This window comes from Trichosurus vulpecula, chromosome 4, assembly GCF_011100635.1.
Source record: "Trichosurus vulpecula isolate mTriVul1 chromosome 4, mTriVul1.pri, whole genome shotgun sequence".
NCBI classification, from domain to species: Eukaryota; Metazoa; Chordata; class Mammalia; order Diprotodontia; family Phalangeridae; genus Trichosurus; species Trichosurus vulpecula.
Window position 1 is genome coordinate 151,978,750 of NC_050576.1, and position 16,492 is coordinate 151,995,241.

Consider the following 16,492-nt stretch of genomic DNA (forward strand, 5'->3'; position numbering starts at 1 on the left):
TCACTGCTCTCCTGGTCTAGGCTCAGATCCTTATCCGGGAAGTACCCCTGATCCCTTGGGAATATAATCAATACTGCTCCTTAGGGCCCTTGCTCCCTCTTGACTAAAAGTGCTCCTCTCTGCCCTTAAACTGTAACCCAGAAGTGGGTATAGGCAATGGAGGTGCCAAACAGCATCTGATTCTGCATCCAGTGCAGCATAGGAGTTCTGTACGATCTGTTTGTGACCAGTTGCCAGGTCCCCTTACAATCTCTGGCTTGAGAGCTCCCAAAGGTCCTGCTGCTTCTGTTGTCACTACCTAGTCCCATTACTAGTGTTTCATTCACATGGGTTCCAGGCCATCCTCCACGCCCACGTTATAGATCTCTCTAACCTCCTTAATTGTCTTGTGCTAGAATAATATCTCACTCTGACCTTTTGTTAGCTCCACCACTCCAGAATTTGATTTGAGGCATAATTTTAAAGCTGTTTAAAGAGGAATGTTGGAAGAGCTTGGCTGACTGATTCCTCTACTCTGCCATCTTGGCTCCACACCCAGAAATCAGAGAATTTTTTATTATTACTGACTCCCTTTTAATAACCAGAAAATTTCTACCATGTAAAGTTGAATAGTCAGTAATTTATACTGTTTTGCTTAGCTGTTTTCAGAAATTATAGGAGAATCAATTGTTAGTCCTGAGTAGTTATATGATATTTTGAAACATAATTTATCTTCTTCCTTCTCAAATTTAACCATTAGAAACTGCAACAAAGTCTCTCTAATATAAACATTAGCAGTGCTATAAATTTATTTAAGCTGAGTTAATTCCTAAATATACAACCTAATTTAATTAACTAAAACAATTGACAAGATAAAATTTATTTTACCAGATCCTGAAAAAAAAACAAACTTCTCTTGAGGTCTATTGGCATGGCAGCTCCCAAGGTTTCATCTCCCTAATAACTGGAACAATTTCTTAGCTGCATTTTTTTTCTCTTGTCACCACTCCCCTAGCACATTTATCAGCGTTGTGACCCAGAATGTTTTCACTACTTCCCATTTATATAACATTGAGAATGCTAAGTTTCATAACATGTAATGACTTCTAATAATGTTTTCAGAAAACTACAAGTGAATTCCAAGTATCCTTTCCCAGTACTAATTTACATATCATGCAATCATCCTTTTCTCAGCTATGCCAACTTCCGTCCTGGGAAATTAATTATAGTCTTTGTAGTGAGTCAATGTATATATACAGTACTGATTTTGTCTACTTGTCTTATTGCTACACCTGCTTAAATATGGTGTGTATTGGTCAGAGCGTATTAAAAAAAAACAACCCTATTAAGTGAGAAAAACAGAAAGCCAGACATTTAGTAATACGCTATTACATAAATATGACTTCTCTTGTTACTAACTATATTGTTATACAGAGTAACCTCTGTAATTAACTGAAAGCTGTTGCCTTAGTTCTAAGAATAAAGCTTCATCTACAAAATGATTCTAGTAAAATAGCTATGTAGATGGCTCTGTGGATAACATGCTAAGCAGAGAATCCAGAAGACCTGAGTTCAAATCCCTTCTTAGTCACTAGCTATGTGACCCTAGGCAAGCCATTTACCATCAGTCTCCTCAAATGCAAAATAGGAATAATGGTAGCACCTACCTCACAGGGTCAGCATGAGGACTAAATGAGATATTATTTGTAAAGCACTTAGCACACTGTCTGACATCTGGTAGCACTTAATAAATACGCGTTTCCTTCCTTCCTACGTTTTCCAGAATACTGGGGAGATACTGCCTTTTACAGATTTGTAGAAGTCGTATTGCAAGAAAACTTTTAAAATTCACTTATTGCTAATATTTGCTAAATTCTGAACTTTATATAGTTCATAATTGAATATTTTCTATCATTGACCAAAAATAGCAGTGTGCACTGTTAATCTGCGTGGGTTCCTTTCTTAATTATAAAATAACAATAATAGCTTGCATATTTAAATAGTGATAATGCAGGCTTACTTAAACAGAAACATAATCAACCCCAAATAAAACATGCTCCTTGACCCAACTGCAAAAACCACTTAGAAAATAATGTCCTAAGAAATACAGCCTTCCTAAGATGCTTCAGAACAAGTATCATATAAATTGTCAATGTACAGGAAGATAATTAATGAATTGCGCTTCTCACTGATGACTTTTGTCTGGTGAAATGCTTGCTCTGTGGCAGCAAACTGTAAAGATTGGGGTGGGGGGGAGTGAATCACAAAGGAGGGTGATAACCTATTCCTCTGTTCTGCTTTCAGGAAACTAGCAAAGGAGACAGTTTCTGTTTCAAAAACATTTGCTTTACTATAAAAGCAGTCAAACCCTAAATGTTCGTACATAGCAGCATTTTTTTTTCCAGGATATTCTCTAGCTAGGAAAGCACAGGACTCTAATTCCGAGTAGGTTTGCTTTGGCAAGAGACACTTCCCTCTTCTTAATCAGACCACTCCCTAGTTTGAGGAGTTTCTTCTTTTTCTTCCTATCAGCAACTGCTCTAAGAAACCTAACTTTCCAATAAATAACTAAATAAAATCCTACCCATCCTAATAAATTAAAAGATACATTTAATATGCTAAAAGTAATGATGTTTTGCAGCCTGCACCTGCCTGAAAAGTTCAAACATTTCAATCTGGTTCCTTTGCCCACTCTGGGCTGAAGCTTTTTCTTACTTTTTCTGTTTGGTTGTTTTCTTGTGGGATGTAGGGGATAAGGACAACTTTTCTATGGGCATTTTCTTCTTTTTTTAAAAAAATTAATATACTTTATTTTCCCCCAATTACTTTTAAGACAATTATTAACATTTTTTTAAAGTTCTAAATTCCAAATTCTATCCCTTCCTCTCTCACCCCTCCCCCCACCCCAGACAGTAAGCAATCAGATATAGGTTATACACGTGTAATCGTGTAACACATTTCCATATTAGACATTTTGTACAAGAAGACTTGAATAAAAGAAAAAGAATGAAAGAAAGTACAAAATAGCATGCTTCAGTCTGTATTCAAATAATATCAGTTCTTTCTCTGGAGGCAAATAGTATACTTCATCATTAGTCCTTTTGGGTTGTCTTGGATCATTGTATTGCTGAGAATAGCTAAGTCATTCACAATTCTTCATCAAACAATATGGCTGTTATGGTGTACAGTGTTCTCCTGGCTCTGTTCACTTCACTTTGCATTAATTCATGTAAGTTTTTCCAGGCTTTTCTGAAATCATTCTGTTTGTCATTTCTTATAACACAATAATATTCCATCATAATCATACACTACAGCTTGTTTAGCCATTCCCCAATTGACGGGCATCCCTTTGATTTCTAATTCTTAGCCAATCAGAAAAAGAGCTGCTATAAATGTTTTTAAACATGTAGGTCCTTTTCTTTTTTTTTTTAAATGTCTTTGGGATATAGACCTGGGAGGGGTATTACTGGATCAAAGAGTATGCACAGTTTTATAGCCCTTTGGGCATAATTCCAGATTACTCTCCACAATGGTTGGGTCCGTTCATAGCTCCACCAACAGTGTATTAGTGTTGCTACAGGCTTTTAAATATCCATTTCCTGATTAGAATATTACTGCTAAATAAGTTTATGATGATTATAACCTTATTCTTTGTTTATTCCCATTTTATATTCCAGCTTTCAGCTTTAACTCTAACCTAATTCATAAATTTTTGGGGACTGAGGTAGGGGAAGGGGAGGGAAGAAATCCCTGACTAAAGAGGAAAGATGTAATGGTGAATGGCCAGGTTTGTAAAATCAGAGCTAAAAGCAGAAAGCCAGGCTCAGCAAAGCCAAAATGCCCTTTCTTCATTTGGGTTTCAGGATAGGCCTGCTCAGTGAAAACAGCTGGAATAGAATACAAAAAGTCCATGGCCTGGAAGTATTCAGTCCCTCTACTCTCTGGAAGAGTGAATTGGTTATTTTAGGTTATCTTAAAATGAGTGAATCTGTAGTGGGGTTGTCTCAGAAAACCCACATCTGCCCAGAGTGGCTACAAATTGTTTCAATAGGTCCCAGTTCAACCTTTGGTATATTGCTGGTGACTAGGGCCACCATGTTTCTGCTCATTCATTTGAGGAGAGGTCAGAGTACTGGTTTGGGAACCAGAGGATTTGGGTTCTAGTCCCATCCCTGATGCTTACTATCTATGTGACCTTGGATAAGGTCCCTGGGACTCAGTTTCCTCGGCTATAAAATGATAGTATTTGACTAGTTGTCTTCAGAGGTCCCTTCCTGCTATCTATGACCATATCAACATAAATTCATAGAAAAAAAAGGAGATAGGAGATATCACTTGGAAAGATTGCAATTTTGTTAATAGAATAATAGATAATAAGTAATAGAGTAGTGATAAATCTACCGCAAGTAACCTTTCTATCCTGAGACTTTATAAAAGTTTCCTATAGATCACTTTATCTACAAAAGAAACGGAGCTGCTAACATCATGCTAATTCTTGCAAAAGATTTTGAAAACCTCCAGTTAAAGTGATAAGTAAAAACAAGGTCTTATTATTATTATTAAGAAATGGGCAAGGTCAGCTGATAATTTTTTCAAATAATATTTTATTTTCCCTCCAATTAATTACATGTTAAAACAATTTTTTTTAACATTTGGCTTTTTTTTAAGTTTTGATTTTCAACAGCTGACTACTTTAGCAGCAATACATGGTAGCGACACTATGGTATGAGGTGTTTCCAATCTTTATCTTTGCAAGTTTAGAAACCTTATTATTTTAATTTACTGACTGATCAGCCTTTGGTGGGAAGAATAAGAAAGGCAGTCAACTTCTACCAATCAAAATTATCACAGTATGATTTATAAACCAGAAAATAGTATGTACATGTTTATTATGAGAGATACAAATGGCTCAAGAATTAGTCTGCCTGTCTACAAAGGACACACCCTGTGTTGATAGATGATAGATGCACTCCAAAAATGAAATTACAGATTAAAAGGCTGCTTGATGAGCATTTCTCATTCTTGTATAATCCTTCTTAAGTCAACATATTTTTTAATAGTGTGTTCCAGTACCCAAATTTGCAGGTTATTTTTATTGATTGCATTTGAGGTTGCTTGCTTCCTCATGAATTCTAAAAAGATTAGTAGTTTAAGTTAATCACTAAAATAGGCATTAAGGACAAGTTATTTCTGGGATTTTTTTAATAGACCACTAATTGTATATATGGTATGTAGAGTCTTATTAGGTTCCTTCTCAGAGTAATACTTCTTCTCGCTACCCCAGGGTAGGGAGGGTCATCTTGCTATTTGTTAACTACAATTATTAGATTTCTCAAAAAGAGAAGAAAAAAATCTGTTCCCTTCCACCCTCCAATTCTTTATCCTGTTGTCCTTTTTCTTCTTAGAGATTTTATTTTTATTTTTCATGCTGATGATTTTTTGGGGAAGCTTCCGATAGTTTTACATTAAAGTCATGACATGGGATTACTTTGCTTTCTGTTATCATCTTCAAAAGTGGGATCTTGAAAACAAAGGAAATTGTTAAGTTTGAAGTATGCATCAAGTCCTGGATATGAATGTTTGTTTCGTTTTCTGGAAATAAGAGTGATTTTAGTATTTTAGGCAGCAAATTTTCAACAAAAATACAATATATAATACTTTATCTCACTGATGTTAGGATTCAGGTTGATATAAAATCGCAAAATTATTTTCAGTGGGTTTTTTTCCTAGCTACTTACTAATCTTGCATCAAATGTTTTGTGTGACAATAAAATTAATGAAGTACGTTTTAAAATTGAAGTCTTGAGTTCTAATGTTGATTTTAACAATTACTTAACAATTTCATTCTGGGCAAGTCATTAAAACTTTTTTATTTCCCCATGTGAATGATAAGATTTGTTTGCCTCAGACTGAGTTATTTGGGATTAAAGTTTCTTTGAGTCAGAGCTGTGCTAGCCATTTTTGTTCCTAGGGCAAACAGCATAAAACAACTTCCTCTTAACTCAAATTTGTAATTAATGATATGAAACAATACAATCAGTAATTGAGACAAAATCAGTTGTGGTGGAAGGGGGAAAATAATTATGATAGTGCTAAATGGTGAAAGGGTATATAGTATCATATTTTTTGTGCCGGGTAAATTTTAGTGTTTTGGTTCAAAGCCCCAGTGGTCTTGCCCTGGATACTATCAACCTGAAATACAGAAGACTCCCAAAGTAGCAAAAAGGGAATTGCAATTAGCACAGAAGTCCTGGATTGCCCAAAATGGGTAGAGGGGGCAGGGTTTAAATAGCAACAGGGAGAGAGTCTTAGGGAAGGCAGAGCCTAAAGCTGTTACATAAATCGTTTTACGTGACAACCAAAAGCCCATAGAGAAGGCAGGGGAAGTTGGGGAGTGGTAACATGAGGTCATAACAGCAGTCTCCAGGTGAAGCAAGCAAGAGAGTTTCCGGAGATAGCACAAGACCTACTCCAACCATGGGGTCGGGGTCAGGGTCAGGTAGCTCCTCTAGTGACTGCATTCAACGCTACTTTGAAGATAAAATAATAGCTATGAAGCTTAGTTTGACCCACAAGAGTGACTTAAAAATACTTTAGAATAGTGCTCTTCCTTTCTCAGTGAAATATAGCTTTGTGAAATAGCTTAATATGAACACTAGCGTTCAAGAGGGACATGGTTTTATTTGTGTATTTATTTATTTGGACTTCCTGAGACCTAGCACAAAGCTTTCCTTGCATATGATGGGTACCATTAAATATTTGAAAATCTATTTAATTTGGTTTGGATCTATATTAACCCTTGTGTGATGTCTACAAAAAAACCCTTAGGCCATTAGACAATGGAGAAATTCTGCTGTAACGTAGAAACAAAAGTGAAGTACAGGAGATACAAAGTAATTGTGTTACTGCCTTGTTAAATTACATATGGATAAATATCTTTTACATCCTTATGTAACTGATATTCATACTTTTTATAATCCTCTTCTTTGTTCTTTGCATTGTTTAAATATTTATATTTGTTGATGATTAAATTCACAATAATTCTTAAGAGTCAGTCTCTATCTGCAAGCAGTGACTGAGACTACATAAGTGAATTCCTGCTGCAGTTAGCTTCCTGACTTGAAATTTACGGTTTTGTCCCTATTACTGGCAGAACGCAGAAGTTGCTTCTGTTTGCTTGCTGCCGAGCTTAATTTGTTTGGCTGGGGTCAAGGAAGAGACCTGTAAATAAATCAATTTGAGCAAGCGAAACAAATCAATCATATTTGGCATGAGCCAAAGAGAAGCTGCCTATGAAACTTGCCTGGGAAAATGATACATGCCCAGCTATTTGTGAGCTCCACCCAACCTTTTGCAGGGAGCAGAGTTGTACGTGCAGCCATCCACGGTGAAGTTTATACACGTTTCAGAATGAGGTTCAGATTGCTGCTTTGATTTGGCACTCAGTGGCAGCCAGGATGACATTACCTGTAGAGCATGAAGATTTGAAGGAGGGGGACTTAAATCCTATAGGCTATTAGTCCTGCCTCCTCATTTTGTGAGAGTAGGGAGAATCATAGAACAATTTTAGACCTAGAAGGAATAGTAAAGCTGTTCCTAGTCTAGAATATCAGAAATGTTCCTTGTATTGGAATGGGAGATGAGGACCTTCAATTTTGGCACTGAATTCCTGGTTAAAGGGTCCAGGGAAACTTTGCAGGAAGAATCTATCATGCATAGATAAACATTTCAGACCTAATGATTCACAAATCTAAAGAAGAGCATTTTTGCGCAGTGAATAGGGCACTGGCCCAGGAGTCAGGAGGACCTGAGTTCAAACGTGGCCTCAGACACTTGATACATTTACTAGCTGTGTGATCTTGAGCAAGCCACTTAACCCCAATTGCCTTGCCTTCCCCCCTCAGAAAAAAGAACAAAAAAAGAGCGTTTTTGTTCTGTTTTTAAACATTTTGGTCCCCACTAAGCATTTAGAACATAAAAGATCTATGTCAATTACAGTATGCCTTTAGGTGTTCTTTAGCTACAGAAACTAAGTTGAAATGACTATTCTGACTAAATCCATCTATTTTCCCTTGTAGGGGTTGCATTAAAATAATATGTAAAGTTGTTCATTCATTCAACAGCAATTTCAGATGAATTTATTACCAAGTAGGCAACATTGCACAGGATGCCTTACTTGGAGACCTCTAGTGAGGTCAGCCCATTCTATTTTTTAATTGTCCTAAATTGAAGTTTTTCTTTTTATCAAATCTAAATTTGCCTCATCACAACTTTTACTCCTTGCTGCTAGTTCTGATGCCTGTTGCTAAAGGGAACAAATCTAACTTTTCCCCCATGGGATAGCCTTTCATATGGGAAGATATCCTTTCCTAAGTTCTCTCTTCTCTGGGTCAAGCATCATCAGCTACTTTAACTTCCTCCTATGGGCTGAAGACATTTTGCCATCCTGGTTGCCTTCCTCTAAATACTCTTTTGCTTTATAATGTCTTTTTAAAAACGTGACCTGAACACAATAATCCAAATGTGACCTGAATAGATTAGAGGACAGTGGAAGTATCATCAACCTTGTCCTGGAAGCCATGCTTTTCATAATGTGGCCTAAGATCACATTAGCTTTCTTTGTTGCTAAACCATACTACTGACTCATATTAAGTTTGCAGTCTACTGATATTCCCAAAGTTTTCCATTTTAATTATTGTCTAGCCATGCTTCTTCCATTTTATACTTAAAGCTGATTTTTAAAACTCTATTTTGCATTTATCCCTATTACATTTCAAGTGATTAGATTTGGGCCAAAGTTCATAAGAGCATAGGGTTGTGAGCTCCATTCCCCCTACTCCATAACCAGAGATGTAGACACTGAGGCAAGGGAGGATCAAAAAGACTAAAAGGGGACAAGTCTCCCCAAAAGCTACAAGTAGTTCAAGTTCAAGTTTCTGTTGGCTTTGAGAGCAACTTTCATGAGAAGCTGAGGTGACTGCACAGAGAGATAGAGTAAAGCCAAGATGACCACATGGGAGAGATGGAAAAAAGCCAGAACATTGTTCCAGTTGCCATGTTGGACAACTGAGCAAGGAGCAGAGACATGACCAGTGATCATTGCTCACCTGCCAGCCAGTAGCCGGGGATAATGGACAGGAATAAAATGGGACCAGAATCCAGATACTAAATCAGACATGAGAGATTCATAGGTGACAAGGACTGATGATTAGAACAGAGAGCAGATCAAGCCAAAGCAGTGCAGATGGTTGCAGAGACACACGGAACCAGTCCCCAGCCCATTTGCTTTTTCCATCTTTCCTACCTGGAACATTGCCCAGGGAAACCAGCACCACTGATACTGTTTTTCCTGCCCAATCCCCTCACTTCCCATTTCCCCTCCAACTGCTGGGGAAAGGAAAGATAATCATTTTTCCCCCAGCTGCAGCCACCAACAGCACGGGGAAGCCTTATTCTTTGTTATTCATTAGCATTACAATGCATTGGAGGCAGCTTCTCAACTATTGGCTGTTTACCACGGTTTTGTTGGTCGGTGAGTACACAAAGATTGAGAGAAAAGAAATCAACCCTAAAAAGGAGAAAAGATTTTCCCCGGTTCTGTCCTGAGTTGGGAGCAGAGCCATGAGAGAGGAAAAGATTTTGCTGTTAGTTTAGTAACATGCCGGAATATGTAATAATAGCAATAATCGTCACTAGCATTTATATAGCGCTTTAACGCTTACAAAGCACTTGAAAAACATTGTCTCATTTGTATCCTCACAACCCCGAGAAGGAAGTACTATCATTATCCCCATTTTACAAATGAAGAAACTGAGATAAACAGAGGCTAAATGACTTTCCCTGGATCACATATCTAGCTGAAAAAAAAAACAGGGCGGCTAGGTGGCACAGTGAGTAGAGCATCGGCCCTCAGACACTTGACACATGTAGTAGCTGTGTGACCTTGGGCAAGTCACTTAACCCCAATTGCCCTGCCCCCCCCCAAAAAAAACAGAGTCAGGAGCACATATCTAGCTGTCTGAGGCAGAATTTGAACTCAGGTCTTCTTGACTCCGTGTCCAATGTTCTATCCACTGTGCCACCTAGTTGCCTCATTTCACATATGTACATATGTGTGTATATTCATAACTACCAGACAGCCTTTGGAACTCAGAGAAAAGCTGATAGGCAAATGAGCCATAAGTACAGTGATGTGGATAAAAGGAGCAAGTGTATTTGTGTATATTTTGACTGTCCTGCAACTGGACGACGTCAAGAGTTGACCCATCCTTAGCCCCAAGACATCCTTCCATTTGAGTACATGATCATAAATTTAGAGCTAGAAGGGATTTTCGAGAGCCTCTAATCTGCTCCCTCCTTTTTCCAATGGGGAACCTGAGGTCCAGAAATGCTAAGAGACTTGCGCCTGTTCACACAGACAGTAAATGGTAGACCTGACATTCAAACCTTAGCCTTCTGATTCCAAATACTTCTGTCTTTCCACCATGCAGGAATGTCTAGAGCTTTGTGGATCTTGCCTATATCAACCAACGCTTCAGCTAATTCCTAATTCTGTGCCAACTATAATTTTGCTAAGTATGCTAGTTATGCTTTTAGCTAGGGCACTGATAAAAACATTAAACCAGCACAGGGTCAAATACACAACCCCAATGAATTCTACTGGAGACCTTCCAAACTGACATAGAACCATTAATGCTTCTGGCCATTCCACCAGTTCTAAATCTACCAAACTGTTGCATCATCTAACCTGTATAACTCTATCTTTTCCTCAAGAAATGTATGGGAGGGGGCAGCTAGGGGGTGCAGTGAATAGAGCACCTGCCCTGGAGTTAGGAGGACCTGAGTTCAAATTCGACCTGAGACATTTGACACACTAGCTGTGTGACCTTGGGCAAGTCACTTAACCCCAATTGCCCTGCCTTCCCCCTTCAAAAAAAAAAAGAAAGAAAGAGAAAAAGAAATGTATGGGAGGCTGTGTCAATACTTTGCTAAAATGTAGGTAAACTATATCTATAGCATTTCCTTGATCTACCAGTCTAGTAGCACCACGGAACAAAGGAAATGAAATTACACCAGTCTGACCTGTTCTCAATGAAGCCATGCTGGCTGGCTGTGATCATTACTTCCTTTTCCATAATCTACTAACCATCCCTTTAATTATGGCCCAGTGGAAAAAACCCCCGATCTAGAGTGAGAGGCCCTGCGTTTGTTTCCTGACCTTGGATGAGACTCTCTCCCTGCCACCTCCTTCCTACCTTTTTTTTTTTTTAAATCAGGATATTTGCCTTTCTCCAATCTTGAAATTCTTCTTTTACTCAAATTCTTTCAAAGATCACTAGTAAGGAGTCATCAATCACATTTGTCAGTTCTTTCAGTACCTAAGACTGTAGTTCACCTTTAGCAAGAGACTTGAATTCATCAAGGGCAGTTGAGGGCTCTCCTAACATATCTTCTTACTTATTTGGGGTGTCAATTCTCTTTTAAATTTTTTTTTGCTTTCTCCTTTCCAGTCCAAAGATCATTCTCCTTGTTGTAGAAAATAAAAGCAAACTATAAATTCAGCTCCTCTGCCTTCTCTCCATCAATAGTCACGTCAAAAACAGAATTCCTCTTCCCCCCATTAAGCCACCCCTCCTCCAAGTTCTCTAGAAGAAATCTGTCAGAGACTGCACTCTTGCCTTCAAGAACCCTCTGGTCACTCCATGACAAGGAGAGTTGCTATGATTACAATGGGGCCAACTGACATTTATGTAGAGATTTAAGGTTTGCAAAGCCTTAAGAGCATATTTTTTCATTTTGAACTTCACAATTACTATGTCAGATAAGCTCTACACATTTTCCTATCCTCCTATTTTACAGCTGAGAAAACTGAGACATTAAGGTGTTAAGGGAGATGATGGGAAGGCATTAAGTGACTTTTGCCTGATCACATCAGTATCAGAGACAGAATTCAAACCAAATCTCTCTTGATTCTAAATCCAGTGCTCTCTCCCTACAGCTGCTCAACATCAACCTTTGTATCCATTCTTTGTTACCTAGCCTCACTTCCATCTCTTGTATATGCATATCCTTTTGAAATCTTGGTTTTTTAAATGCTTCTCACATAGTCACACTGTTCTCTTTAGGTAGCTCCTTCTTTCCTTCCTTAGCAGAATCAATTGTTCTTGATAGCTCAACATCTTTCTTGAGCCAAATTTGGTTTTTGAGTCTCAGGGCATGGGACCCTACCTAGCCCATTCCTGAACTTTTTGAAATCTACTTCCTTAAAATCTATAGGTACGAGTAAGGGATGCAGGAAAGATGGCAGAACCTGAGCCCAGAAAAAAGATTCCTTTGGTTCCGGAGAACCTCCTGAAGAAGAGAAAAGCTTACCAAGTACTCAAAGCAACTCAGGCTAAGCAAACTCTTTTGGAAAAGAGGAAGTAAAAGAAAGGGAGTCAGGTCAAATTCAGGCGCCTGGAATCATTTGTCCATGAATCCTATCACATTGTCTGTGTTGTAGTTCATCTCAAGCACCTGGATTTGAAGCCTGGGTGCTATGTGCTGAAGGATGCACATTGTCTGGCCTTTGTGGTCCGTATGGAAAGGATTAATGGTGTGAGTAACCAGGTGACAAAGACAATAGAGGAACTTCATCTGAAGAAAATTTATAGTGGCATCTTTGTTAAAATGACCCCAACTTCCTTAAAGAAACTGTGCATTAGAGCCTTATGTAGCTTGGGGATATCCTAACCTAAAATCCGTCCGTGAGCTCATTCTGAAATGAGGACAAGCCAGGATAAATAATAAGAAAATCTCTCTAACAGATAATAGATTGAGGAGCATCTAGAGAAATTCTGTATCATTTGCCTGGAAGATGTCATCCATGAAATCTGCTCAATTGAGGAACATTTCTCTCAGGTCTCAAGGTTCCTGTGTCCTTTCCCCCTGTTGGTGGCCCACCATGCTGCCAAGAATAGAGTGGGCTTTCTCAAGGAAATGGGCAAACCTGGCTACCAAGGCGAAAGCATCAATCACATCATTCAGCAACTGAACTAGACCCAGGATCTCAGAAAATGTATATCTTTTCTGAGTTTATACCCAGTATCTTCAAAGATTTCTTTTCTGCTGGAACTTTATCTCAAAACTAATGAGATAGGAAGAAAAGAGTTTCACCTATATAGAAGGAACTTTTCCACCTCCAATACTTTTCCTCAAGGAAGAAACCATATTGGTTTATCCAGCCGGCTTCATCTTGGATTAAAGTTTCATGACCAGCAAAGAGGAGTGGCTATAGTTCATATTCTGGGATTGGAAGCTAGATTCAACCCATCCTAGTTTTTTCATGGTGGCCTCCCATCTAGAGAGCAGTCAATTGTTAGCTATATATAGTTCTTTACTCCGAGGGTTGAATGTTGTAAAATACACTTTACCGCTCTGCTCTTCACTAGGAACACAACAATGGGACCTGATCTGGGTTTTGAAGTGACTTCCAAATATAATGGGCCATCTATAGGCACACATCTATGGTTATGTGTTCCAAACTCTAATACAGATTGATCATTGTTTCCCATCATCTCCAGTTCACCAAGGCCATTCTTCCTTATTGGTCAGAATTAGGGTTAGAATAGCTGTTGCCTTTGTAGTGTCTTCTTTCAGAAAGTAGAGGAAGCAAACTGCCAAACAAACCAAGAATTCATGAGCAACTCTGTTTCTATTAGCGACAGACTTCCAGTAACCATCCAGATAATTGAAGTCTTATGTGATGACCAGAGCCTACTGCTGTCAGTTTTGTGTTTTGCCTCAGAAACCAGTCACCTAATGTTTTCTTTTGATTTCATCCTAATGTTCTCCACTGTACTATTGCCCCTCAGGTTCCTTGATCCAACAGACGAATGTCTTCTTGCCATATAATGTTACCCTGCCACACTTTCTATCTCTTTTGTTCTTTTGGAAGAATGTATACCATTCCATTGGTCCTAGCAGTCAGAATACTCCTTGCTCCCCACTGCCACTTGCAGTTCAGTCGTTTTCAATCATATCTGACTCTTCATGACCCCATTTGGGGTTTTCTTGGAAGAAATATTGGAGCAGTTTGCCATTTCCTTCTCCACTTCCAGACTCTTCTCCTTTCAGGATCATGATATTCAAATTTATCATCACATCCAGTTCCTAGTGGCTGTTTTCTATTGATCTTTAGGACATTCTTCTTTCTTCCTCAATGAATTCAGTGCTTGACTCATAGTTTTTCTCTTCTCTGCATTTTTTTGCTCTCATATATATTGATATCCATCAATTTATTAAATTCTTATAACATATTCCTTCACTACAGATAAGATGCACACAAAGATGGTCACATCCTTGATCTTACCCATAAGTGTTCCACACCCATGCTCATGAACTCTGAAATTCCATCTTTCCCTCTTCCTTATAACCCCTAACCTTCGTCCTCATCATGAGCACTATTTCTTTGGTCTTTCTGTTCTTTCCTAAGCCATCACCCCTACACTGTCTATACACTCTTCTCCCTTCATTATCTCAAACCCTCATGAATCAACTCAACTCTATAATACTCTTCATCCTCCATTCCTTGCCCACTTCTCCTAATATTGATCATGTTTATCTAAGCATAAGCCTATATTTCTCCATCTTGCCACCTTAATTCCTATTCATGTACTGATTCACAGAGCTAGAGGACACAAAACCCTGCTGACTGAATCCACTAAAAATTTATGTTTTCTAAACTTAACTGGAACCTGTTGCAACAAGGCAAACATTCTGTTTCTCTATATGTATGCGTGGAAAGAAGAAAACATGTTTCCCACTCTCCATGACAACTGATCTAAACCTTTTTGTCTCTCCTCAAGCTTCCTACCACACACCTTTCACCTCCCAGCCAAGCCCCTCATATTTTACAGAAAAATTGGAGATAATTCTCAGGGACCTCCCCACTTCTTTCCTCCTCTTAATCTTATATTGCTTAGATATCTTTCTCTGTTATCTTCTTTTTTACTCCAATCTCAGATAAAGAAGTGCCCTTTCTCTTTGCCAAGGCAAGACCCTCTATGTGTCCCCTTGATATGATCTCCTACTAGCTTCTCAAGCAAATTTCTCTCATTATTATCACCATCCTCTCTTATCTTCAATCTTACCTATTTACTTACTGGTTCTTTCCCTGCTGCCTGCAAACATGCTCATGTCTCCCCAATCCTTAAAAACTCTTACTTCATCAGCTTATCCTTTCTAGTTATAATCTTATATCTTCCTTCCTTTTTTGGCTAACATTTGGTTACTCTACTTCCTCTTCTCTCACTCTCTTCTAAACCCTCTGCGATCTGGCTTCCAAACTCATCCTCCAACTGAAACTGCTCTCTCCAAAGTTACCAATGATTTTGTAACTACCAAATCTAATCACCTTTTCTCCATCCTGATCCTTTTTGAAATCTCCGAAACATTCAATGCTGTTGAATACCTTGCTCTCCTAGATGCTCTCTTCTCTCTGGGTTTTCACGATATTGCTGTATTCTGTTTCTATTCCTACCTAACACTTCTTCCTAGACTCCTTTTCTTCATTTATATCATGCTTACAAACCGTAGGTAACTCTGAAGGCTCTGTCCTCAGCTCCCTTCTTTTTTTTTTTTTTTGCTCAATAATTTCTCACTTTGTGATTTCATCAGCTCCCGTGGGTTCAATGATCATGACTCCCAGATTATATAGCCAGTCCCAGTCTCTCTGTTGAGGTATATTCATATATCTCCAGATGCCTCTTGACATCTAGAACTGGATGTCCCACAGGCGTGTCAAACTCCACATGTCCAAAACAAAACTCATTAGCTTTCCCCTAAAACTTTCCCTTCTTCCCAACTTCTCTATTATTACTGAAGGCACCACCATCCTCCCGTGCCTCAGGCTCAAACCTCACTCTCCTCCACTCCTCTACTTCTCACATGTGGAATCAATTGCCAAATCTTATCATTTCTACCTTAACCTCTCTCATATATGTTTCCTTCTTTCCACACATAAAGCTACCTTGGTAAAGGCTCTCATCACCTCTCACCTGGACTACTGCAATAGCCTTCTAATTCATCTCCCTGCCTCAAGTCTCCCCTTACTCCAATCCATCATCTACTCACCTGCCAAGGTGATTTTCCTATAGGTCAGACCATGTCACCTTCCCTCTACACACATCCCTCAGCCCAAGGAGCTCCAATGACTCCCCATTACCTCCAGGATCAAATATAATGTCCTCTTTTTGGTATTGAAAGAAAGCTTTTTATATCCCTTCATTTCCAGTCCAGCAAGCACTTAATGGTCCAGCTCTACTAGCCTACTTGCTGTGCCTTGAACAGAACACTCCATATCCTATCTCTGTGCCTTCACATTGGCTGTCTCCCAAACCTCAAATGCTTTGCCCCTTACCTCTGCCCCTTATCTTCTCTGACTTCCTTTAAGACTCCAAAGATTCTGTTTAAGACATAACTTCTTCAGGAAGCCTATCTCAGTCCCTATACCTGCTAATTCCTTTCCCTTTCA

The 16,492-nt window shown here is 38.7% G+C and overlaps 1 pseudogene; it reads left to right on the forward strand.

Annotated features, from left to right (window-relative positions):
- The first annotated feature begins 12,279 nt into the window (after positions 1-12,279).
- On the forward strand, positions 12,280-13,017 carry LOC118846195 (annotated as a pseudogene).
- Positions 13,018-16,492: the final 3,475 nt, after the last annotated feature.